The sequence below is a fragment of the Macaca nemestrina genome, chromosome 10 (assembly GCF_043159975.1).
Source record: "Macaca nemestrina isolate mMacNem1 chromosome 10, mMacNem.hap1, whole genome shotgun sequence".
NCBI lineage: Eukaryota > Metazoa > Chordata > Mammalia > Primates > Cercopithecidae > Macaca > Macaca nemestrina.
The window spans coordinates 2512659-2539122 of NC_092134.1; the positions used below are offsets into that span (position 1 = coordinate 2512659).

The 26464-nt window shown below is 46.1% G+C and overlaps 1 protein-coding gene across 27 annotated transcripts in view; it reads left to right on the forward strand.

The window, feature by feature from the left end:
- Positions 1 to 26464, forward strand: part of LOC105490530 (RIMS binding protein 2) — a 404804-nt gene that overhangs the window by 246613 nt on the left and 131727 nt on the right. For 21 of the 27 annotated variants that reach the window (XM_071070782.1, XM_071070781.1, XM_071070788.1 and 18 more), the window contains one exon: positions 24227 to 24316. The exons of the other annotated variants lie outside the window; for them this stretch is intronic. The gene's annotated coding sequence lies outside the window, so the exon portion shown is untranslated. The remainder of the gene's footprint in view (positions 1 to 24226; positions 24317 to 26464) is intronic. 27 annotated transcript variants of the gene reach the window in all.

The following is a 26464-nucleotide window of genomic DNA, read 5'->3' on the forward strand; positions in this document are numbered from 1 at the left end:
AAAAAAGCCTCCAGTTACATCTGGATCTAAATTTTGGATTATAACACTCTGCTGCCTGCTATGGTGTAGGCCTATAAAAAATGACCAGCGTGCTAAGATGCTAAAAGGAGTGAGAGCACAGGGAGAGGGAGAGAGGGAGGTGAGTGGTGTATTCTCTGTGGCAGTCTTGCTGGTTGTCCTGCTTACTGTATCTCAGCATCAGTGGGTAGGATCAGGCTTAAAGGGGGACCCTGGACCAGCTGACCAACCCTGTCCCAGGAGGCAGCAGAGTGCTTCCCATGCAGCGTGGCTTAAACACTGCGCTAGACAAAACAGATGAACTAAAGCACCTACTGGGGAGGAGAGCAATATTGCAGAGGCGTCTCCTCCCCTTCCAGGACAGTGAGAGGGTGGAGTGTGTGGCCAGGAAGTGAAGGCGGTCAGGACAGAAGAGGAAGGACATCAAAAGGCCGTACAGAGAGAATTTGGATAAATGGAGAGATGGGGGAAAGGCAAAACTGCCCTTAGATGTTTGAGATAAGAATGGTAGGTTCCAGGCTATGTAAGATCCTCCAAGGGATCTAATTAAAATTTCTCTCAGAAACGAAGATGAGTGATCAAAAGGTGGTTTGCATAGGAAAACAAAAACAGGTTAAAACGGTGACAACCCTACCAAATACCTTCAAGAGAAACATTCTATTAAATCGGAATCCTGAGTCCCTAGCAGGAAAGGTTTCCAAAGCTCAAAAGGCATAAAGTGACTTAAATTGCTGTTAAATTGGCAGCAAGGAAAACATTTAGCTGACTGTCAAGATGCAGCAGTGCCTGAAACTCATAGGTGAAAGCATTTTTTTTTTAATACCTGGTGCACCCAACTTTATTGTCATGATGTGGCCAAATTCATGTGGTCATTGTGCCATCTCCTTGGGTTCCTGTAGTTCTGGGGGAATGGAGGAAATCTTCCTTTTAACAAAAAGAGGTGGCCCTCATCACTCTCCATGGCCAATTCCTTGTGAGGCATCTTCATGTTTTCCAATCTATAGGGCTCACCTTTGGAGAAGAGCTTTGAATCTCCAAGCTCACTGCCTCTTCAGCCCGCTGGTCTACCTACTCTTTCTGTTTTCTGCTGGCCTGGCTCTTTTTGCAGCAATACGGTTGGTATGGGCTAGAATGTTTTCTGAACTAGAATGACAACTCCCATTTCCTTTTCCAAACAAGTACTTTAAACTTTTTAAAATGTGTTTTCCCCAGAACATGAGATAATGATTACCAAAGAAGTGGCCATATTTGGGGGCACATGGCTAATCAGTGTGTGAAAAATGTCAAGGGCTACAAACCCATTCAAATAGCAAGATAATGGGGATTTTCCCTATGAAATCAATAGTTTAAAGAATGCTAATGCTGATGTTGACAAGGGAGTGAGGAAACACCATTCAAGTACACTGTCCATGGAGGAGAAAGTTAGAGTCATCTTTCTGGAAGGGCGTTTAGCTTGACAGCCTTGCTAGAGCAGAATATTGAAAGATAAATGTGGGAACGACAAGCTCATAGCTTCTCAGTTCATCATCCACCCCGAGAGATGGGAAGGGCAAATTGACAGCCTAATTTGGAGAAATTACGTATCCACTAGTCAGCAACCCTCCACCCCCACAGATTTGTCCAGCAACCAACTCACAAGATCCACAGAAATGTTGTGTTAATGGATGAATGAGGAATAATGGAAATGTAGACCATGACCTTCCATTTCTTAAAGCATCCTCATAAACCAGTTGTGTTCCTATTTACAACAGAAAGAATGCTTTTCCCATTTGCCATGGAAAACTTGGGGTCCCATTGAATGAAATTCATTTTCCCAGAGGTTGAATTGTCTTGGTCAAGGCAGATTGTGTCTTGAGTCACAAGGACACTGATGACTGCGTGTGTCTTGTTGGGCTGCTGGCCTCTATTCTCCTTCCTTGACTGTGGATATTAGAATAGTATTGTCATGCAGAGCAAATCATTTTTGATAAGTACAAGTTTATTCCTTTAATAATTCTTCAAAACTGTGAAGTTCAGGAACTCTCCCTCATCTCCCACCCTCTTCTCAAATTTGATTGGCTGTTTCCTTTTTCTACAGCAGGATTATGTGTGTTTTCAAAGACAGGGGATTCAACAGATAATTTGTGATAAAAACTCATCTAAGATTCTAGGGGAATGAGAGAACTGATGGTGCTGGTTTGAACTTTAGCAAGAGTATTGTAGACCAGATTGGATGTCTTATGGAAAATGTGCATATGTAGGGGTCCTGTCACCCATCTGTCTCCCCTACAAGACTGCAGTCACTTCCTGCTGCTTCTCCAAAACCCCAAGCACTTGCTCTCCTCAGGGCCTTTGCATGCACCATCCCCTCTGCCATTCTTTCACATCATTCAGGCCTCTGCTCTAAAATTTCCTAGCCAGCATCCTTTCTTCTCTCTCTTTGTGCTTACTTCATCTTGTCTTCGTAGAACATATTTTTACTTGACATACCGCTTTTCTGTCTACATTTTCCCAATAAGGATGTGAATTCTGTGATAGCAGGGGTTTTGCCTTCTGTGGTTTCTGCTGTACCCCCAGTGCTGAGATGATGCCTCCACTTAGAGCCCCTGAGTATGGTTGTGCCAAAAGTCACCTTGCCAACACTCAGCCCAATGGCTAGGTCTGCCAAGGGGGCATTAGCTTGCTCAGAAGAGAACCTCTGCTTAGTTTACCTAGAGGCATCCCATGAGCTAGTACACCTAGAAAGTGTTCAACACACATTTATTAGATGAGTGGAATGAACACAATAATACAAATACAGTGTCTGCAGCATGGCTTGGCACCTGGAAGGTGTGACGTAAATGTTGCTTCTGGTGCTGTTCAGCTGTTGCTCCTGATAACAATTTCAACTCCATGGCCAGATGATGCCTGCATTAGAACATTTCAAAGAAAACATTTCCAATTTCCCTTGGCAAAGAAATCATAGACTAAAAGGCTTTCATTGGCATGGCATTGAGATCACATTTTAAAATAAGCTGATGAGTAAACATCTATATTCAATGAGAGGAAGGAAGTCACTTTCTTAGGCCCAGTGAGTACAGCTGTGTTTTCAGCATATGCAGTTAAATAATGAATCATTCCATGATCTTTACTCAATATCATCCACAAGTTGCCTTCGTTTATTTTGGTGTAAGAGGAAGAAACACTCCAAAATGCCTCAGCATCAGACTGGAGAAAAAGCAGTGACCTGTGGACACCACTAAGAATTACCATAAGGAAAGAATCCTAGAGGGATCCCTCTGTGCTTGGAGAAAGCAAGCGTCCATGCAGTGTGTGAGCTAACCTGAAGAAGGATCTCTAATCTCAGAGTTTCAGGGCAGGGGAAGTGAGGGAAGAAGATGAGAGACAGGAGGATGCCTGCTCCATAGAGAGGGATTGCACAGGAGTGCAGTGTGCTCTGCTCATTTTCTTCTTTTGATTTTAATGAGTGTGAACTCTGTGGCCCTGCAGTGGCCTCTTGCTCTGGATCGAGCAGGGCAGTCATCACTCCTCTTCCATCCTGTGAGGATCAAGCAGGGCTGTCACCCCTCCTCTCCCATCCTGTGATTGCTGGTGTTAGCAAGCCAAGAGTATTCATCTCACCTCTTGGTAGCCCTCCAAGCCTCTCTGGTTCCATCTCTGTGGATTGTCAACACCACTGCATTTCTCAGAACAGAAACTCGGAACTCCTTCCTTGCTCTTCCTCCCACATGAAACCCACCATAAAATCCTCTTGAAATACCCAGAAACTGTTACTGAAATGCCAGGAGCTTGGTCTAGGTCCTATTGCTCACCACGCGAAAGCCAATCACTGAGACCATCAGTATTGCCAGGGAAGAAGGGTTTTAATCAGGTGTTGCAGCTAAGGAGATGGGAGATCAGTCTCAAGTCCATCTCCCTGACCAACTAATAGGAGGGGTTTACATAGCGGGAAGAAATTTAGCCATGTGTGGGGAAAACAGGAATTAGGGAGGGAGTTGGTCAGCAGGAAGCAGGTGGTCCCTTAGGCAATCATGATGGGTGGAGGCTCTGGTGAGTCACTGTCCAGATGCGGTGACCTAGTGAGTTTCAGTTCCATGATGCTCTCTGGGAGGCCTGATGGTCAGTTTCCTGAGAAAGAAACTCAGATAAGATAAATGCAACTTTCTCAAGTTTCAAGACTGGGAGGATCATTTTCTAAGTTTTTTCAAAGAAACCATAAACATCAGTTCTATGGGACAACTGAGCTGATTTCAAAACTGGCCCTGCAGTTACATTAATTCACCTGTCGTGAAAAGCTTCCCTCCGTGTGCCTCCCTTCTTGTGCATGATTCCTTAATTCACCTGCCTTTGTCTGTCTCAGCCGACCACAGCAGCCTACCCATGCGTCTGCCCAGTGCCTTCCTCATCCACCAGCAACCTGTCTTCCCATCCATCCTCTTCCCAAGGCCATCCTTTCAAAGCACACATTGGATGAAAGCTACCCTCTTGCTCTCAACCCTGCACTGGTTTCCATCAACTTTTGCACAAAACCCAAGTTCCTGCTGTAGCCTACACCTGGCAGCCTCATCTGCATTTTCCACGACGTCTTCTCCCCAGCTTGCTCCACGTTACCATGTTTGTGGGTGCTGCTCCCTCTGCCTGGAGCTCCTCCCTCGAGACGCCCACAGCACTCCCGCTCTTACTTCCTTCACATCTTTGCTCAGACATCACCTTCTTTGATCACGTTTTCTAGAAATCTCTACATTTGTTTCCTCCTTCATATTCCTAGATCCCATTCACTGACACTGTTCTTTTTATGTTATATATATTATATAAATGCAGTACATTTTATGTATGCATTCACTGACACCATTATATAATATATGTATGTGGGGAAATAAGGAAACACGTAATATAAACGTTGTACACAAATTGTAAATATGTATATGTATATCTACAAAGCTCAGTGATGACAGGGATTTTTGGAAATGAATGAATATGGATGTGTTGCAATAAAAATTTATTTAAAAGGGGCAAGTTGGGTGTGGCCCGCAGGCCATGTTTTCTGAAGCGTGGTCTAGAAAGCCACAGAAGATCATCGACAGCCCCAGGAGCTCTGCAGAGCCGAGGGCATGCCCTGCAGTTTTGCCACCCTCAGGCCCACCCTGCCCAGCTCTGACCACCCTGCTTCCTCCCACTTTGCCTGGTGCTAGAAATGCATGGCGACGGGCCCCCACCCGATCCCCAGGCAACATGGGCAAGGAAGAGTGGGAGCAGGAAACCAGATTTGTCGCTGCCCATGACTCTCAAGCCTCTCTGGAAGAGCCTGTGAAGTCGGTTGGGAAGCCGGCTGTATTTGGTTCTCTGCTGCCCAGGCCTGGCAGCAGCTCTGCAATGCTCATGACTCACTCTATTGATGCAAATGCTATAAAATTCATTTTGCCATTTTAGAAAACATACTTGCTTATTATAGCTCAGAGGTTCAAGAGCTGAAGTGTGCAGACTCTGGCATGCCGGGTGGCACAGGGAGGGAGGCCTTTCATGACAGTGTGAGTTCATGTACATGCAGGGCCAGTTGTATGCAGAGCTGGGCAGGTGGCTGGGTGCTGGAGGAGTGGCGTTGAGTGATGCAGGGATTCGTTGTGTGATCTTTCTTAAATCATCTCACTTCTCTGAATTGAAGTTTCTGAGGGATCCCAGAAATGGGTAAAGGCAGTGAGGTCCAAAGACAAACATACTGACCTTTACAGCTAATTGTGACCATGTGGAAATGCAGACCCAAGATCGCCAAATTTTCTGATTTTTTTTTCCACCATGAAGAACTTTTGGGGAGAATATATAGAAAGAAGAATGCACTTCAACATATTATTTGTATTCTTTCATTTTTTTATTAAATGTCCTATTTTTAAATGTCCGAATGACATTATTCAGTAACTCGGGGCCAGGGAAAACGTCTCCGTGGTCAACAGCAGTCCTGAGCTGCCGTCTTGGATCATCTCTTTCTTGCCACATTGAGGAATGCATGAGGCCCTATTTGTTTTTTCACACGGAGGATTCTACTGACCTGCATTTTGCTTTTGTTGGTTTTTGGAGTTTAGTGATCCGGTGTGAATAAAATGGAAACAGCGAATTTGTTGACAATTCCACCCTTCCTTCTGGAGGGAGAGAGAGTAAGAGCAAGTGTGCTTATAATTAGCAGTCATTTCACCCTGAGTCCAGCCAAAGGGGCATTTTCAAGCATGATCTGAGCTCAGACCTGAGCACTGACAGAGCCTCGCTAATGACTTCTCCATGCTAGACAGAGAGGCAATCTCATTTCCTCCTATAAGAAGCAATCAGGATGTATTGCTCTGTTCTCTGAGGCTGGTGAATTTATGCTAGGACAAGAGTTTCCTTTGCAATTTGAGATGCACCGTGTGGGTACAACCTGGACTGAGAATTCTGCATGAGGTGAACAGAAACCCACCTTCATTTTCCTTCTAATACGCACCCGGATCTTTCACATAGGCTGGTTATTTTAACCTTCCCAATGACCCCACAGAGGTCTGCGTCAGGATACTCATTTCTCCCGGAGAGGGAGGTGAGGCTTCCAAGAGGTTAAATCATTTGCTGATGGCAATACGGCAACCATGTGGGGGTGCTGGAAGGCCTCCAAGGTCCTGCCCTGCATCTCTGTTGGCCTTGTACTGTGGGGTGATGGAGCCACCTTCTTTCCCAGCCCTCCTCCCTGTCTTACGCTGCCAGTGGCAAAACGGGATTCATGAAAATAAGTTTCAGTCTTACGAGTGTCAGCTACAGAGGCAGAAGGCAAACCTTTTGAGATAAAGCCAATAAGCGAAACTGTGGCTTCATGTCTGCTTGAAATGCATTCTATGGAACCAACCCCAGCATTTGCAAATACACGGCTGCAGTCGATGTTGTGTTTAGGAAGAGCTGGGGTTTAAGAGGCCCTGGTGGCATCATTGTTCTCCCCTGGAATCCCATCCAAGGCACCGCACTGCATCTGGCCGTCGTGCCTCCTTACTGAGAGTTTTCTCACTAAGATTTGTGAGAGTTTCTCAGTCCCTCCTTGTTTATTGTACCTTGATACTCTTTAACAGTACTGGCCAGATAAGTTGCAGAATATCTCCCAATTTGGGGTTGCCTTGTGTTTTCCTATGATAAGAATGGGGTTCTAGGCTTTTGGAAAAAGTACCCCAGAGGGGACGTGCCCTTCCCATCACGCCATGCCAGGGGCTTCACAGTATCAGTGCGGCTTGCTGCTGGTGCTATCAGGCATGGTCACTCGGTGAAGGTGGCATCTGCAAAGTTGCTGTTCCTCTCTTATCTCACTTCAGGAAGCAAGTCGCCAAGTCCAGCCCAGGGTTGAGAGGAAAGAAATTAAGCTCTACATACTGGGATTTTATTTGACTTAAATTAAATTTAAAAGTAAATAGCCAGGCACGGCTGGTGGCCACCATATTGGACAGCAGGGACCTGCAACAACTTGTATACTCCAGGGTCCAGTTGGTTGGAGAATAGATGATTGCAGAAGTCGGCCAATCTGTAAGTGCCCAAGGGTTGACTATGGCTGAAATAAATGGAAGTCTAGATACTATCGTGCAGTTGGGGTATGGTGGTGAAATTTTTTGATGCTAATGAAGAATTCTAAAGACCTTTTGGAAACCATTACTGGAGGGGGATTCATAAAATCTAGCAAGAGCTTGGTCTTCATTCTTGAGGCTTGGTTATTTGGAATAAATTCAGCCAGTCAGTGTTAAGCATAGAGATGAACAGTGTTGACCTATTCTGGGGGTCGTGGGCATTTCAGGAGCCCAGGGATAACCAGGGGATGATGTCTGTTAACCCAAAATGATATTTACGTTTATGGGTGAGAACCTGTCCCCCAGCTCCGCATGCCCATCTGTCTCTGCTTCTCTCTCTCTCGTTTTTGAACGTGCCCTCCACACTATTACTTAAATGCCTTATGCCTCCTTTTTTTCCGTCCATAAAATGGGGATTAAAAATAATGCTGCAGCTAGGCGTGATGGCTCATGCCTGTAATGCCAGCACTTTGGGAAGCCGAGGCGGAGAGATTGCTCGAGCCCAGGAGTTTGAGGCCAGCCTGAGCAAATTGGTGAAACCCTGTCTCTACAAAAAATGCAAAAAAAAAAAAAAAAATTAGTGGATGTGGTGGCGCATACCTGTAGTCCCAGCTTCTTGGGGGGCCTGAGACAGAAGGATCACTTGAGCCCAGGAGGTTGAGGCTGCAGTGAGCTGAAACTGTACCACTGCACTCCAGCCTGAGTGACAGAGCAACACCCTGGCTCAAAAAAAAAAAAAAAAAAAATATATATATATACACACACATATATATAAAAAATATATATTATATATACTTTTATATATTATATGTATTATATGTATTTTATATATATATAAGAGCTGCGTTTTACATGCTTGTTGCAAGGATTAAATGAGTTAGTCTATGTAATGGTGTTTAGATTAGTGCTTGTGCAGTGGTTAGTCACTGTTGTTATTAATATTATTATTTTTAGAGAAAAGTCTCATTCTGTTGCTGCCCAGGCTGGGGTGCAGAGGCATTATTTATCTTGGCTCACTGCAGCCCTGACCTCCTGGGCTCAAGCGATCCTCCTGCCTCAGCCTCCCGGGTAGCTGGGACTACAGATGTGTGCCACCATGCCCAGCTAATTAAAAACAATTTTTTAAATTACTTTTCAGTTGAGACTGGGTTTTGCTGTGTTGCCCAGCCTGGCCTCAAACTCCTGGCCTTATGTAATTCTCCCACCTGGGACTCCCAAAGCCCTGGGATTAGGACCATGAGCCACTGCACCCAGCTGATTAAGGTTCTTTTTTCAAAGCATTATCATAAATTCATCAGCCCCAGAGAACAGAGCAGCAGCTGCTCACTAAGGAGGAAGCTGGAACACTCTGAGGCCCTTGCTGCAGGGAGCCGGCCAGTGATCAGAGGTCAGCAAAGGTCTGATGTGAGCTTGCTAAAGGGCAGCCAGTGAACCTCAAGTGAGCTTCAGACAGGCTCTCCTTAGTCACCAACATCTTCAGGTGGGGATGTTTTACATAAAAATATTGATTTGGTTTCACTTCAAAAATAATGGTAGCCCCAATAATGGTGGCCCGTGTTCCTCATGGGCCACACCTAGCTGGAGCTGAGCGATGGACCCTTTCCTAGACAGGTAGACACTCTCCTCTTTGTGCCAGTCCTAACCGCTATGGATGATCTTCAGCCAGGCTGCTTTGCTTAGACGTAACTCCTAGAGGCATCTGGGTTCGGACTCTCATGGAAGGGACACCGGCCAGAATCTCTGAAATCACCACCATTTGGTTTTTCAAAGACAGAATCTATGACATGGGTGAACTTAGCTGTGTTCATACCTCTGCAGGCACCACTGTGCTACACCAGAATGGCTTCTACAGAGAAGCATTGACAGCACCAGAGTTGGTAAAGATATGAAGCCACAGGGACTCTCACACTTCCCGCCACATTTGCATATATTTAAGGGGCATGAGTGCGGTTTTGCTACACGAATATATTGTGTAGTGAGGCCTGAGCTGCTAGCATAACCATCACCAGATTTTTTTTTTTTTTTTTTAAGATGGAGTTTCGCTCTGTCACCCAGGCTGCAGTGCAGGGGCGTGATCTCGGCTCACTGCAACCTCTGCCTTCTGGGTTTAAGCGATTCTCCTGCTTCAGCCTCCAGAGTAGCTGGGATTACAGGCACGCACCACCACGCCTGGCTAATTTTTGTATTTTTAGTAGAGACGGGGTTTCACCATTTTGGCCAGGCTGGTCTCGAACTCCTGACCTCAAGTGATCTGCCTGCCTCAGCCTCCCAAAGTGCTGGGATTACAGGCATGAACCACCTCGCCTAGCCTATCATTCCACTTTCTATGTCCATGTGGAGACACTGTTTAGCTCCTACTTGTGACTGAGAACATGCAGTATTTGACTTTCTGAGTTGTTTCACTTAAGATAATGGCCTCTAGTTTCATCCGTGTTGCTGTAAAAGACATAATTTCATTATTTTTATGGCTGGACAGTATTTCATGGTGTATATGTACCATATTTTCTTTACCCAGTTATCCACTGACGGACATTTAGGTTGATTCTCTATCTTTGCTATTGTGAATAGTGCTGTGTTGAACACATGAGCGCAGGTATCTTTTTGATACGGTGATTTGTTTTCCTTTGGGTGGATACCCAGTAGTGGAATTGCTGGATGGAATGGTGTTAATAGTTCTATTTTTCATTCTTTGAGAAACATCCATAGTGTTTTCTAGAAAGGTTATACTAATTTATATTCCAAATTAGTGTGTAAGAGTTCCCTTTTGTCCATATCCTTGCCGGTATCTGTTATTTTTTGACTTTTCATCATAGTGCTTCTGAGCGGGGTGAGAAGATATCTCATTGTGGTTTTAGTTTGCATTTCTCTAATTAGTGATGATGAGCATTTTTTCATATACCTGATGGCCATTTGTATGTCTCCTTTTGACACTCCCCACTTTTCTAAAAGCTGTTTAGCAAAAGCTAAACACATGCATCTCGTAAGATGTAACTCCTAGGGGCTAAACATATACATCTCATTAGACATAACTCCTAGAGGTGTCTGGGTTTGGACTCTCATGGAAGGGGCACCTGCTGGAATCTCTGAAAGCACCACCATTTGGCTTTTAGAAGACAGAATCTATGACATGGGTGAACTTCGTATGTTTACACCTCTGCAGGCACCACTGTTCTATTCCTAGATGAGTAGTCCTGAGAAACATGTACATATGCCTCCAAGAAGACATGCTCAAGAATGTTCTTTGCAGCGTTATTTTTAATGGTCTCAAGCTGGAATCACCCCATTGTTTAATAACAGTTGGACATAAATAGGTAAATCTTGGAATATTTATACAAGAGGATACTACACAGTAATGAAGGGCTGCCATTTCACAGATGTGTGTGCGTCCTAGGTAAAATGTTGAGATAAATATCCAGACATTAAAAATCTATATTACATTTACATAGAATAGAAAAACAGGCAAAACACATTCACAGGGTGAGAAATCAGAACAGTGGTTACCTTTTGGGGACTCTCAGCTGGGAGGAGGCAGGGGAGAGGTTTTGAGGTGGTGGCAAATGTCCTGCTTCTTCATCTGGATCGTCGTTATACAGGTGTGTGTGTACTTTGTAAAAGTTAATGGAGTTGTACACCTATGATTTGTGCATTTCATGTGTGTTTTACCTCAACAAGTTAACAAAAATACCTGAAAACATCCATCTGGAAAGGAATTTTGTCTGATTTCCATGGCCATAGATATATCACTTGATGAGCAGAAGATAGATTTGGATCTAAACTAAGGACATATTTTCTAATACTTGGAGGACTCCGAGTCACACTGTACATAAGGCAAATTCAACTGGTCATCGATCAAGGTGATCAGTCCTTGGGGAGAGACGTGTGGCCGTCTTGAACGAGCAGGCCACGTGAGGAGCTGCTCAATTTGTCCGAGTTCACAGCCTGAGTCTGCGTCGTGGACCAGCTTGCAGAACCACCAGTTTCAGTTGTTCACGTGACTGAATGTGGCCTTGCTCAAGAATTTGAAGTGTGGTGAAGAAAATCCCCAAGGTTGGAAGGAGAAGGTGAGAAGACAGAAGCAATTTAGGGAGTAGCACCATATTGCAGCAGTTCTCATAAATCAGCTCTTGAAAAAGCAAGTAATTTTTTTAAAAAGGCAATCAAATATTTTTCATTGCTTTGTCATTTGTGGCAGAATCCTAGGAGGCACATCCTTTACGTTAATGAAGTTATAATTGATAGGTTTTCCTTCGTGCAGTAGCAGCTGGCAAGCTCAGAGCATGAATGTAATGTTCAGTCATAGGTTAAAACCCTTTTTATGTGATTTCTTGGTATAAGGTTTTCTATATATTGTTTCCTTTTTCTTTGCAAAATTGTTATTCTTAACTGCCTTATTGCATAAATATTTTTAGTACAAGCATCCTTAAATCATTTGTTGGGAGTTAGGGGAATATAGCTTATAAATTACCATGCCTTATGTAGTATGAACAAGCATTTGGTAGAGTCACGTTTTGTGCAGGGGTTTAGTTCTAAAGTCAACAGGTTTTACCAAAATCGCATATAGAAAAAAATTACCCTTGCAAGTCCCTAGGGCAGGAGCCATAGTGAACATATCAAGTCTCAGTAAGTTCCCCGAGTTAAGTTCCCTCTAGTATTGGAGCAGATTGTTGTTGATTGGTAGAAAACCAAATGCAGTGGCTGGTTGTGTTTAGCGGTTCCACTGTCCCAAGGATGGATGTCCGTACACTTACACACTCAGGTGAGATTCTTTCAACAGGAGACACCCAGGGAAACATACTGTTGGGACATAGGTTTGTCTCTTCTCTTATAGCGTGGGTCCCCAACCCCTGGGCCATGGACCAGCACGGGTCTGTGGCCTGTTAGGAACCCAGCTGCACAGCAGGAGGTGAGCAGTGGGAGAATGAGCATGATCGCTTGAGCTCTGCCTTCTATCAGACCAGCAGCGGCGTAAGATTCTTAGGGGAGAGTGAACTGCGCGTGTGAGGGGTCTAGGTTGCATGCCCCTTATGAGAATCTAATGCCTGATTATCTGAGATAGACGTTTCATCCCGAAACCATTCCCCCCACCCCAGTCTGTGGAAAATTGTCTTCCACGAAACTGGTCCCTGTTGCCAAAAATGTTGGGGACTGATGCCTTGTAGCCCTTCAGACTCTTGCTGGGAGGTTGGGTGACATCTTTAAAACAAATTGACGTAAAATTCACATAACATAAAATTAACCATTTATAGTGAACAATTCAGTGGCATTTAGTACATTTGCAATGTTGTGCAGCCATCACCTCTATCTAGTTCCAAAACATCCTCTTCATCCCAAAGGAAACCCTGTGCCCGCTAGGTAGCCCCTCCTCTTTCCTTCGTCCTTCCAACCCTGACAGCCACAAATCTGCTTTCTGTCTCTGTGGATTTACCTATCTTGAATATCTCATGTAAGTGGAATCATACAACATGTGAATGTTTGTGTCTGGCTTTGTCTACCTAACGTGATGTTTTTGAGGTTCATCCCTGTTGTAGCCTGAATCAGCATGTCATTCCTTCTGTAGGCTGAAGAATCTTCCACTTTCCGGATGGACCACATTTGGTTTATCCATTCATCCATCAATAGACAGTTGGGTTGTTTCTGAGTTTTGGCTATTATGAATAATGCTGCCATGACATTTGTGTGTAAGTATTTGAACACCTGTTTCCAATGCTCTGGGCATAAATGTAGGAGCAAATTACTGGGTAAGGTAGTGAGTCTGTTGAACTTTCTAGGGAACCACTAAACTTTTTCTGCAGTGGCTGCAATATTTTATATCTCCACTGGAAATATATGAGGGTTCCCATTTTTGACCTCCTCAGCTGTGTGACATAATTGTTCTCTCCTAAGTTCAACCCCATTGTTTTGGTAGAAAGGGGTTCCCTTTGGGGCTGCCTGTGTTCTGATTCTACTGACTAATATGAAGCAAATTTAAATTTAACCCTGCTTCTTTTCCACTGGGAAGTCAGAGCATGCATTGCAGATACGTGTAAGCTGATGGAAGTACAATTATTGAGAGACATTTTTATTTTAAGTTCTGGGGTACATGTGTAGGACATGCAGGTTTGTTACATGGGTAAACATGTGCCATGGTGGTTTGCTGCACCTATCAACTCCTCACCTAGGTATTAAGCCCTGCATGCATTAGCTATTTTTCCTGATTCTCTCCCTTCCCCTACCCTCAACCTCCAACAGTCCCCAGTGTGTGTTGTTCCCCTCCCTGTATCCATGTGTTCTCATCATTCAGCTCCCACTTATAAGTGAGAACTTGTGGTGTTTGGTTTTCTGTTCTTGCATTAATTTACTGCAGATAATGGCTTCCAGCTCCATCCATGTAACTGCGAAGGACATGATCTCATTCCCTTTTATGGCTGCATAGTATTCCATGGTGTATATGTACCATGCTTTCTTATCCAGTCTGTCATTGATGGGCATTTGTGTTGATTCCATGTCTTTGCTATTGTGAATAGTGTGAATAGTGCTACAGTGAACATATGTTTGCATGTATCTTTATAATAGAATGATTTATATTTCTTTGGGTATATACCCAGTAATGAGATTGCTGGGTCAAATGGTATTTCTGGTTTGCTGGGTCAAATGGTATTTCTGGTTCTAGGTCTTCAAGGAATTATCACACTGTCTTCCACAATGGTTGAACTAATTTACATCCCCATCAACACTGTAAAAGTGTTTCTCCACAGCCTTGCCAGTGTCTGTTGTTTCTTGACAGACTTTTAAATGATCACCATTCTTACTGGTATGAGATGGTATCTCATTGTGGTTTTAATTTGCATTTCTCTAATAACTGGTGATGTTGAGCTTCTTTGCATATGTTTTTTTGCCACATAAATGTCTTCTTTTGAGAAGTTTGTGTTCATGTTCTTTGCCCACTTTTTAATAGGTTTGTTTGTTTTTCTTTAAGTTTGTTTAAGTTCCTTGTAGATTCTGGATATCACACTTGTGTCAAATGGATAGATTGCAAATATTTCCTCCCATTCTGCAGGTTGTCTGTTTGCTCTGATGATAGTTTCTTTTGCTGTGCAGAAGCTGAGAGAAGCCTTATTTAAAAGGTGAATGTAAATGTCATAAATTTGCCTGAGAATCTGCTTCATGTGTTATATTTTTCCACTTGAGCTTGTCTCTAACCTGTGTTAGGAACACAGTTTTTAAATAGCACCATGTGCTTCCCTGCAATTGCATTATTGGCATATGTGCAATGCTGAAATATCAAACAGATCAGGAATAGCATGTATCAGTCATGGTTGAAGCAAGTTTCTGAAAATAGAAGGGAACTGAGAGTTTTGGAGTTGCTCTCTCCAGCCTCCCCCAGAACCGTCCCCTAACACTGGGGAACCAGAAGCAATTGTTTTAGTGCCAGTCCCTTTATTAGCATAATATTTCACATTCAAATTGCCCTTTACGACTTGAAAAGTACATTTTTATAAATCATCTCATTTAAATTGCCAGGAATACTTAGGCTAAACAGTTTTCCCCAAATTACATCTGGTCCATGTTAGGATAGGCTTCAAACCCAGGTCCTCTAAGCCCCAGTGGTCCCTCCACACCCTGGGATGACTTAGCTGACTGCCCTGGGCCTTGACCTCAAGGGGTGGGTGGGAGTAGGGCTCAGTGACCATCAGGACCCTGGACAGCAGCAACCACTCCCCTTCCACCCTGTGGTTTCTTCTCTCCTTAGTTCAGACTCCCTCTCCAGGCTTCCCACCACTGGCTTTTCTTCCCTTCCCTTCCTTCCTTTTACTCTCCCACCCATGCCTTTAGGCTAGAACCACTTATGAAGCCTTTTCAGAAAGAAAAAATATTACCAAGCACACTCCAGTGTTGACTTAGATTATTTTTATTATACGTTATTATAATTGATAATTACATCATTCTTATATGGCATTATTCTACCAGACTTGTATATGATAACTAAATAGTCTATGTTTGAGCATAATATGGTTATTTATAATTCATAATGTAATTACATGTGTCCAGAGATAAAACTGGTTATAACATTTTTATGGCTTTTCTAAACCATAAGGCCAAAATGAATTAGCAGATCAAAGAGAAACAACTTCAAGACACCAATAAAATTCAAAACCCAAACTTGCTGTGACTTAATGTGTCATATGATATTTAACTTAAATCACTTTTCCTCTTATAAGTAAAGTTAATGCCTTTGTACAGTTGGCTGGAAGTTGGCTCGATTCCTACCACTGATCTCTTTCAAACTCTTGCAAGATCTTTGATGCCTGAGCCTGTAGAAGTCCTTTGGCTTTCATCGAGCACAAAAGCACCAGTGAAGTTAGCTTTCATTGTCTTTCAACATCTCGGGGCAGTCAATACGGCGATTCTTCAGGCCAGCACAGGAGGGCCCATAAACCCAAATGTAGATGTTGACCTTTGGTCCTGAATAGGGCACAAAATTGTTCCTTTATACATTCTTTTAGATTTCATGGAAATAAAAATACCAGGAAATATTTTTGTAGGCTCCCAAGACTGTATCTGCAGTCCCCAGTGCAAGGGAAGATGCCTCAGGCATTCCATAACCCCCCACCCCTGCCAACTGGAGGCATTTCCGAACCTTCCTCTGGGCCTCGGGAAGGCGTGACCCAGGGAAGTGCTGGGCGATGCTCTTCCTAAGGAGAGTCAGAGGCGAATTGGGGCGGGGAGGAGGGGTCTCAAACCTGAGAGTTGCACGGCCCGGGCTTGAGTCCCACCCCTCCAGGTGCTTGGGGGGGCTGCTTGCTCAGTTACTTAACCTCCTTGTGCTTGAATGTCTTCCCTTCACAAGCAGGATAGCAAGAATATCTGCCACGTGGCAGTGCTAGGAGGACTGGATAAGATTTCGAAAGGAAGAGGAGGAAAGCAAACAGCCTATGTTGGTTCTTGGCCCAGTGTAGAAGCCCAGGGGATCAAAGCTGCTGTATCATCCAACATGAGCCCCTTGGGTCATCTCCCCCAACACGATCTCGTCCCCAAGTGCCCCGTCCTTCTCTCTGCTGCCCTCATGCCTTCCCCTTGTGCCCATCTGCACCTGCCAATGCCCCCACGAACGTTACCACTCTCAGCCTTGACTGGGCTTCCTGGAGGGCTGCTGTTCCCGGCAGCCACCCACAACCCACTCGCCTGTGGGAGGAAGGAGTTACTGACTCTGTCACTGCCTCCAGGGCCTTCTTCTCCACCTTCCTTAGTCATCCATGCCCCTAGAAGGCTCAAATCATGACTTTGTCTCTCTGCACCTCTTCTCACCCAGCGCTTTGCAAAAAGCATCTCCTCCCTCTTCCTCTTTACCTCCCACCCACTGACGCTGCCCTCTGCTTATCCCATCACCAGAACCTCTCCTGGAGGTCACGGAGATGTCCGCGATGCTGCTTGGTTTCTGGGCGGTAGCTGACCTGCCGGTCCCCACTCTCAAGGCTCTGGCCAGTCAGCTTCTAGGACAGCCCAGGGCTGGCTTCCCATTGCTTCTGCCCCGTACTCTACAGGATCAGCTCATGCCCATTTGTGATGCTTGGGCTTCTCCCAGCTCTGTCTCCTGCTCCTTAATCTTGCTGAGAGTTCCTCCCCTCCCATGACTCAAAGTGGCGTCAGTATCAGTGCAGTTCACAGCTGGGTCTGGGTCAGGCTCTCCTTCCTGAGCTCTGGGCCATGTGGGGAACTGTCCCCTAAGCATTCCCACCGGGCCTCATGTGGGGTCTCACACTCACCAAGCACCAGCGCAACCAAACGTGCCCCATCCCTTAAATCTGCACTTTCTCCCTCCTCCCTGCCTCTGCAGCCCCCAGCCAGACTGTGGTGCCGCCTTTTCTAATCACCAAGCCATGCTGTTTCACCTGCTCTAATAACTCCTGAGCCCGCCTTCATCTTTCTGCTGCCATAATCTCAGTTCTGACCACTGGCACTTGTCCCCTAAATGAGTGCAAATTGGTCTCTTTGGCTCCAGCCTGACCCCTCTTCAATCCGTGTAACGTCCAGGACAGTATTTCCCAAGTGCAGATATTATTTTTCTATTATTTCACTTAAGCACCTTTGACAGCTTCTGCATTTCATTCTAAATAAAGTACACATTCCTCAGTGGGGCTCACAAAGTCCTCGCCACCCAACCCTCCCTGCTTCTCCACACCTGCTACCCCCAGTGCCTGTCCAGCCAGAGCCCAGCTGTCTGCAGCTCTCTGTATGTGGTGTGTCCTCTCTGCTGTGGGTCTGTGCATGGGGCTGGTCACTCGTGAGGTGCGTCCCCTGCTCACTGCAGCCTGGCTGGGCTCTGCTTAAGGCCATCGGGAATCCAGCCTGGTTCATGCCTCTGGCACCACAGACAGAGGACAAAAAAGAGCAGAGAAGAAGCCGCTGTACTCTTGGGAGGCTGCATTGCATTCACGTAAGAATTGACTGCATTCATGTGATCAGAAAGACATGACGGGTTAATTACCACGTCCACTCTCTCACTGAGGTGCTTCCCATGTCCAAATCCTCCCCTACTCAGGAGCAGCGTCCATCTCCAGGGCTGGGAGCACCACCCAGCATCTGGAGGCAACCTCTTTACTTCGAGGCCAGCAGAGCAGAGGCCGTGAGGAAGTGTCTCGCCGGGGCCTGTCCGGCCAGCGGATTGGATGTTCTTGGTTTTGAATCCTGTAGCGTGGATGCCAGATCCTGAGAGCCGGAGGCCTTGCTGTGCCCTTTCATGCCTTTGTTATGTGTTTGTGCTGGGTAGACCCTCTTCCCCACCTCTGAGACCAGACCTGAATAAGGAGATACTGAGAATTCCTCTCGCCTCTCCCCATAGCAACCGGCATTCCTGACATCCCAACTCGGAACGCCCTGCGCTGTCTGCTGTACCCACAAGACTGGGGGCAGGGGCTGCTTCTCACCCACTCGTTCTGGGGCCCCTGCTGAGCCCGGTACTGGCACATATACACTCAGTGGTGGTGGTGGTGGAGGGATTATTGAAATGAATAAAATTGACAAGTTATGGAAAGAACATGCTTTTTCCTTCCTCTTGTCAGTTTCTCCCCCAGAGAAGTGGCCACCTTGGCCATTGGAATGGGGATTTAACTGGAGCTCCTGATGGGGAACGGAATGTCTTTGGAAGACCCAGTTTCTTTCTTGATGAGCCCTTGAGCTGCCTCGGGAGACTCCGGGAAGCCTTCTGTCCATGTCTCGCTGCTTTAGCAGGGGCCATACACTAGCTCAGGCTGCCATAGCTGGATCCCACAGACCGGGCAGCTTAAATGACAGAGCTCTCCTTTCTCACAGTCCTGGAGGCTGGAAGCCTAAGCCCAAGGTGCTGGCTGATTCGGTTCCTGGTGCGAGCCACTTCTGGACTTGCAGATGGCTGTTTTCCCACTGTGTCCTCACATGGCCAGGTGGTGGGGGGGGGACAGAGAGAGATGGAGGCAGAGACACCGCTGCACACAGAGAAATAGAGACAGAGAGGCAGAGAAACAGAGACTCAGAGAAACATGGAGGCAGAGAGAGAGGCAGAGTGAGACTGGGAGAGACAGAAGGAGAAGCAGAGAAACAGAGACAGAGCCAGGAAAACGAACAGAGAGACAGACATAGAGACAGACAGTGGCAGAGGCAGAAAGAAAAACTGAAACAGAGGCAGAATGAGACAGAGAGAGGGAAAGAAAGGCAGGGAGAGAGACGGAGATCGCCCTCCTCTTAGAAAGCCCGGACCCTATTGGATTAGCATCTCATGACCTCATGTAACCTTCCTTACCTCCTAAGAGACCCATCTCTAAATATAGTCACCCTGGGGCTAGGGCTTCACAGTACGAATTTGGGGAGATGCAGTTCAGTCCACAGCAGAAAGGGAGGCAGCCTCAGGCACTGTGGGCCATCCTACTTGGAAACCCATCTCCTCCTCCTCCTCTCCCTGCACACAGGAAGTCCACACCCCCCTGGGGCTCCCTGCACCTCCCCTCACACCACCTGCTCTTGGACTCTGCACAAGTCCAGCTGCTTTTATGCAGCGCCCCACCTTTAAGTCGAATTCTGCCGTAGATGTGTTTATTTTGGGAGGGAGTCTGTGGTATGTGTTTTGAATTAGTAGCCACCATATCCAAACAGGGATGTTTTGGATGGAAACCCAGCGTCCCAGCTCCTAAAGACAGACAGCTGTCAGGGCCGGTTCCCGTCCCCACGTGGCACCCGCCGGAGGGACAGGGTTGCAGCCGCCCTCTAAGAGTGGGGCCTGGGCCAGCCGGTTGCGGCGACCTCTAGAACGCCTGGCCCTGTCCTGGCGTGTGTGTTACACGCCTCTCCCTGTGGGCAGTGGCGTTTGGCCCTTTTCCCTCCTGCCTCATCCTTAGTAGAATTCACTTTTTGCCCATGATTTTGCAACACAGCAGCTAGAAAATCAAATAAGGCCGCTCCTATTTAATGTGTTGGTGGATATTAATGGATTAAAAGATCTCCTTAACTGCCAGTTGTGTAGCTGCCCTGGGAGGGGGATTTCAGGGACACGTGGACCTAGGAGTCCTCAAATCCAACCCCAGAATGCTCTGGTGGGTGTGTAAGTGGAAGTAAGGAAGAACCCTTCCTGTCTGTGGCTGCAGACAATTAACTTCCACAAACTGTGTGTTTTGATTCTTACAGGGTAGGCCCTGTCTCATGAGGGCATCCACTGGCTGGGAAACCCTCTTTTGTGTGGCTTTAACCTCAAAGGATTAGAGACTGAAATGAATCCCGTTGCAATGCTTACGTGTCCTTCCCCGGAAAACAAAGCCAATGCATTTCTGAAGAAGCAAAAAGATATCTGGAAGCTGGGTTTTCTCTTTTCACGATTGTTATTTCAGGTCACGAAGCTGAGACGGGGGTGGTTCCTACAGCTGGAGCTCAGAACGTTCTCCCCGTCAGGGTCCCAGCAGCGTGGGAGTCATGGGCTTCCTGTCACTAGGCGGGGGGCGTAAGTCATCACACTCAACCACTGGCACTCAGAGGTGGTCAGAACTCAACAGCATCAAAGCCCCACGATGGCAGACCCAGCGAGGGTGTCAGTTACACTGTAGTGTGTGGGACCGCGCGTGCATTGGTGTGATCTGAGGCACTGAGGTGCTGGTGCCTCCCTCTAGGCTGTAGAAAACCCTGTTACTCAGAGTGTCAGATTATATTATCCCCCCCACCCCACCCCACAGTCCTCCTCTTCCTCCGCCTGGGGACTCTCACGGCTGGTGCCACCGGTGCTGGCTGCTGGCGGACTCTCATTTTCTCATGTTGCAGTTCCAGGCCCACATCTTGGAGGCCTGATCTCAAGCGTGCAGCCAGCACATAGGTGATCTGCATTTTGCTTGGTATTCCTGCAGAATTGCTTCAGTGGTGCTGATTAATTCAGAAAGGCTTGATTAGATTGGGGTAGTGTCCGCCTCCCGGGTAGCCCACAGGGTCAGTTACGAGGCCTTCCAGGTTAAGCCATCTTGCCTTTCAGCGTCTTCACAGGATCAGAAGGGTGAGCAGTAGGCGTTTTCTGAATTCCCCCCCAAGGCCTGCAAACACATGCGTGTCAGGGCGGTATCTGTGCCTGCCACTGCATGGGACAGTGGGACCAACGCCGGCTTCCCTGTGGAGCTGCTCGTGGAACCACACGTCCCCATGCCCACCTCTGGGCTTCTTCAGGGTAAGCATGGACAATGTGGGATGCTCATAATCTGGCAAATAAAGTCTCATAGTTTGAGGAGGCTCAAGCTGGTACCTTTGCTGTTTTCTTTGTGCCTTTACCTGGCTGTCTTTGTCACTGAATGGGTTTCCTTTACTATCATGGTAGGAAGGGCTTTGGCACTTGGCTAAGTTTTTTGTGATTATTGAAGTGTGAGGTAGGGGGTCGTTAGTTTCAAGACGATGTTGCTTTTCCGTAGCTCTCCCTGTTACTGGCTTTTGTTTTTTTGAGACAGAGTTTCACTCTTGTTGCCCAAGCTGGAGTACAATGGTGCGATCTCCGATCACTGAACCCGCCTCCCGAGTTCAAGTGATTCTCCTGCCTCAGCCTCCTGAGTAGCTGGGATTACACGCATGCACCACCATGCCCAGCTAATTTTTTTTTTGTATTTTTTTGTATTTTTTGTATTTTTAGTAGAGTCTTGAACTCCTGACCACAGGTGATCCGCCCGCCTCAGCCTTCCAGAGTGCTGGACTGGCTTCTTTTAGGGTAGGGTGCATCCAGTATAGTAAGTGGTATCTGAAGTGCCTATTCACGCTTGGACCAATTTGGGAAGCTACATTGGAAAAAGATGGAGATGTTTCTCTCCCTTTGCATGGGTTGGTGTTTTGTGGACAAGATTTAGATCCTGAGCTTTTTTCCTGAAAAGATTAATCTCGTTTTATCAGGTTAAGCAGCTGACCTTGAATCACTAAGATGGAATATAAATAAAATAAATAGATGTAAGCATTTCTATAACCACCAGAAAATGGGGTGAAAGATCAGCCTTGCTTATCCTCCCTGTGCTCATTTCCTGCAATTCACTCTTCCCAAATGCAATGCAGGGAGAGGCGGATGGCGTGAACCAGGTGGCTGTTTGGTGGCAGAACGTGCAAGAGGCAGGCAATCATTGCAATGCCTTCAGGAGGGAAGGGGCCACTTGTTTGAGCCTTGACCCTGTGCAGTAAGATGTACTTAGTGTTCCGTGAGATTGATGTCCGCAAATCCTCCCAACATCTGCTAGGGCTGTAGCTTTTACATCCTTAAGTCACAGAGAGTGCAGGGACACCAGGCAGCTTGTCCAAGGTCACGTTTAAGGAGAGCTCCAATTTGTATTTAGGCAATTTGACCTCAGAACCCATCATCTAACCCCTATTTCAAATGTCTCCTGTTCTCAAATTCTCTGAGCTATGGCTGCCTTAGTTTACCTTGGGGCGTGTTGGCCTCTGAGGTCAGCAGCCAGGTGTTTTGATTAGCACACCCATCCCATTCCCTTAAGACCTCCAGGGATTCCTCCATGTGGGACATGCTGAAGCGTCTGCAGTTCTCTCAAGCAACAAGTGTGGGACTAAATTATGATCTGCTTTACTTGAGAAAGGCAACAGTAAGTGTTATGCCATCCAGACCGTCTCAGAAGACAGAAGAGAATTGCTCCATTATCAATCACTTTCCCTAAGGTGGGGGGATCATTGATTCCCAGAACAAAGCACCACTCTTTTACATTTGGGTTCCATCGCTATGTTTTATTGCTGTGAAAATGTAGGTGCCATAGAGTAGCGGAGCTCATTATGACTGTGGCTAAGAGAAAAGGAAGGTTGACTAAAAAACGGAAGCTGAAAGTAGCCAGGAGGAGCCTCTCTTCTCCTGGGAAATGTTGAAACCACGTGATTTCTTGCTGCTTTCTATTGTGTGAATGGAGCCTAGACTCGTAGCACTTGAAATATTGTAACAGAGATGAACAAGATCAGTTCAAGATGTGAGTGTCCCACCAGTATTAATTCATTTAGGGTGTGAACAGAGAGCAAACTCGAACAACTGGGAAAAAGAGAAGTTCTGGGAAAAAGAGAAGTTCTCAGCCTGACAGCTGGTAGCTGGTGTAGTTCCAGCCGCCTTCCACTGTGAGTCATTGATTATCCCTTCTGCTTCTCTTTCGACCTTTTGGAATGGATGTCATTCCCTCTTTTAGGATTCTCAACTTACTTATTGAAGTCCTTTTCAGGTTGCTTTATTATTTTTACTTCTTCTGGGGTAAATTCATCCTGATTATTAATTTTGTGGGATCTCTTTAGTAGGGTTAGTTTTCTTTATGTGTTCTGGAATTTCTTTTTCGGATTCATCTTGAATGGGAGATTCTTAATCCCATCTCTGCGCTCACTCTCCCTGTCTTACCTATTTGTAGTTACTGTACTGCACCCTAGGTGCTCCCGGTCTTGAATTAGATTTTATTATTGGCAGCTCTGAGTCCCTGTGCCATGGTGATATTAGAGAGTAAGACAAGTCCTAAAAATGAGTCTAAAAATGGGTCATCTCCCTCTTGCCTCTCTAGGTGTATCACCTCATAAAAGCTCTGGCTCTAAGCAGAGGCAATGGATTATTTTCAGCTTTCTTTGGGGGCTTAACTGTTGCCTCGGGTCATGTGATGACCTTAGTTCATGTCTCTTGTCTTATGTGGAATACACTGCATCTTGGATATCCTGAAAAAGCTGGACTCTTAATTCTCCCTGCCTATTTTTGGACTCTGAATCTAGAAGGTTCCAGGAGTTCCACTCACCACATTGTGTTCTAGCCATTTAGTCCTTAGAAAGCTTTATCTTATTTTTGAGTGGCTAAATATTTCTAACCTTTCTCTATCTATTGTTTATTGTGGCTGTATGTTTGGAGCAATGTTCATGGGGAAAGGGATGGGTCAAAGCTTATTAACAACTCCAATTGATGAGAAGTTCTGTTGCTTTTTTAGGACACAGACACTAAGTGATTACTATATATTATTGTATTATATTCTAATCATCATAAAGTATAACCTGATTGCATTTTGCAGAGTTGGAAACTTATGGTTTGGAAAAAAAGAGATGAGTCCCGACTCATACACAGCTTATGGACCGCAGAATCAGTGCTCAACCTTGGGTCTCATTTCCAAATCAGAGCTCCTAACCACTGCACTCGACCAAGTCTCGAAACACTGGGGCACCACCTCACATGTCCTTTCCTTTTGTCCTAGGAAAATGAACTGAAGGATGCCACCCAGGGAGAGCATCGCCTGAGATCCCATCATGCAGGCCTTCCCACAAGGGCCCGGCAGCATGACAAGGTAGCTGATACCACCATCCACAGACCATCTGGGGCCCTGGAGGGAGGGGGCTGGGCCAGGGAGGAAAGACTGGGAAAGGGCAGGGAGGAATCACTGAACACCAGTGTGAGGGTGGCCTGAGAGGCTGAGCCAGGTCTCTCTCACTTCTTCACGTGACCAGCATGTGAGGCACCCAATGATGTCTCATCCACTGTCTTCTGGTTATCTCTCCTTGGAAGTCTGTATCTTTAACAACCTGTATCTTTAACAACAAGGCAGAACAAACCCATTGGTGTCCACTCTCCCAAACCACTTTCTCCCCAGTGAATGGTATGGCCACTCCTGATTGCCTGAGCCTCCATGCTGGGGCCTCCTGGGTGCTGATCTTACTTCATCCGAATCTAACTCCCTACTTGAGTCTGTTTTCTGTTGCTCATAACAGAATACCTGAAACTTGGTACTTTATAAAGAAAAGGAATCTATTTCTTAAGCTATGGAGGCTGAGAACCTAAGGTTGAGAGGCTGCATCTGGTGAGGCCCTTCTTGCTGATGGGGACTCTGTAGGGTCCCAAGGTGGTGCAGGGCATCCTGTGGCAAGGGGGCTGAGTGTGCTCACATACCAGCTCAGGGCTCCCTTCCTCTTCTTATTAAGCCGGCAGTTCCACTCCCCTGATAACCCATTGGTCAATTAACACAATCCATTAATCCATGAATGGACCCATCCATTCATGAGGGCAGAGTCCTCGTGATCCAGTCACCTCTTAAAGGCCCCACCTCTCAGTACTGCTCTGTTGAGGATTAAGTTTCCCACACATGAAATCTGGGGGATGCATTCAAACCATGGAGCTCACCAACCAGCCCCCTCACCGCCAGACGTGCCCCAGCTCTCCTCCCCTCCTCTCCACTGTGGTCATCTTCTCTTTCCCAGATGCCAAAGCCATTTCCTAACTGGCCTGTCCAGCTCCCTTGTCATCCTATGGTCTTTTCCCTATGGCAACTGGAATAATCTTGTGATGTCCTCTGGATCACGCAATCCTCTGACCCTTCCAATGCCTTCCATAAATAAAACTGAGGCTTCTCCCTGTGGCCACCATCCTGTCCGTCTTGCTACCTCCCGTCCACCTCTGACTTACTTTCGTTCCTTGGATCCCTAAGCTTGTCTCAGTATTTGATGGTTGTCTCTGCTTAGAACACTCTACTCCCTCATCTTCAACAGCTGGGAGCTTCTTGCCTCTCGAGCCTCAGGTTACGTGTCCCTCCTGGTGAGCATTTGTGGCTCTAACATCTACTCTGATGGCCCTCCCTCCATCCCTTTTTTCTCTATGTGACCACACCTGTTTCCATGTTCTTTGTATCTTTTCTTGCTATCTTAGTCTATCACGGGTCTTCACTTATGTGTTTCTCCATCTCCTATGAGAATGTGGGCTGGTCATTGCAGAGGACTTTCTGTCATATCCATGACTCTCTCCTGCACCTTCACAGGATGCACAGTAGGTGCTCAGCCAACATCTATTGAATGATGGGTGGTTTTAAGCTGTTAATTTTGCAGCTTTGACAATGCATATTTCAAGGAATAACTGAGTTCTAGTGATTAAATATAAAAATTAGAGATGTCTTGATTTCACACTTGTTTTCTTGCCTTCTCGTTTGGCCATTTTTTTAAAGATGCGCTTTTCAGGAAATTACAAGTGTTGATGAGGATGTGGAGAAACTGGAATCCTGCACATTGTTGCTGGGAACGTAAAATGATGCAACCACTATAGAAAACAGTATGGAAGTCCCTCAAAAAATTAAAAATAAAATTGCATATGATCCACCAATCCCAATCCTGGGGATAAGAATTGAAAAGGGGGCTGGGCGTAGTGGCTCACACCTGTAATCCCAGCACTTTGAGAGGCCGAGGCGGGTGGATCACCTGAGGTCAGAAGTTGGAGACCAGCCTGGCTAACATGGGGAAACCCCATCTCTACTAAAAATACAAAAATTAGCCAGGCGTGGTGGTGCATGCCTGTAATCCCAGCTACTTGGGAGGCTGAGGCAGGAGAATCACTTGAACCTGGGAGGTGGAGGTTGCAGTGAGCCAAGATCATGCCATTGCACTCCAGCCTGGGCAACAGAGCGAAACTCAGTCTCAAAAAAAAAAAAAAAAGAAAAAAAGAAAAGGAGGGT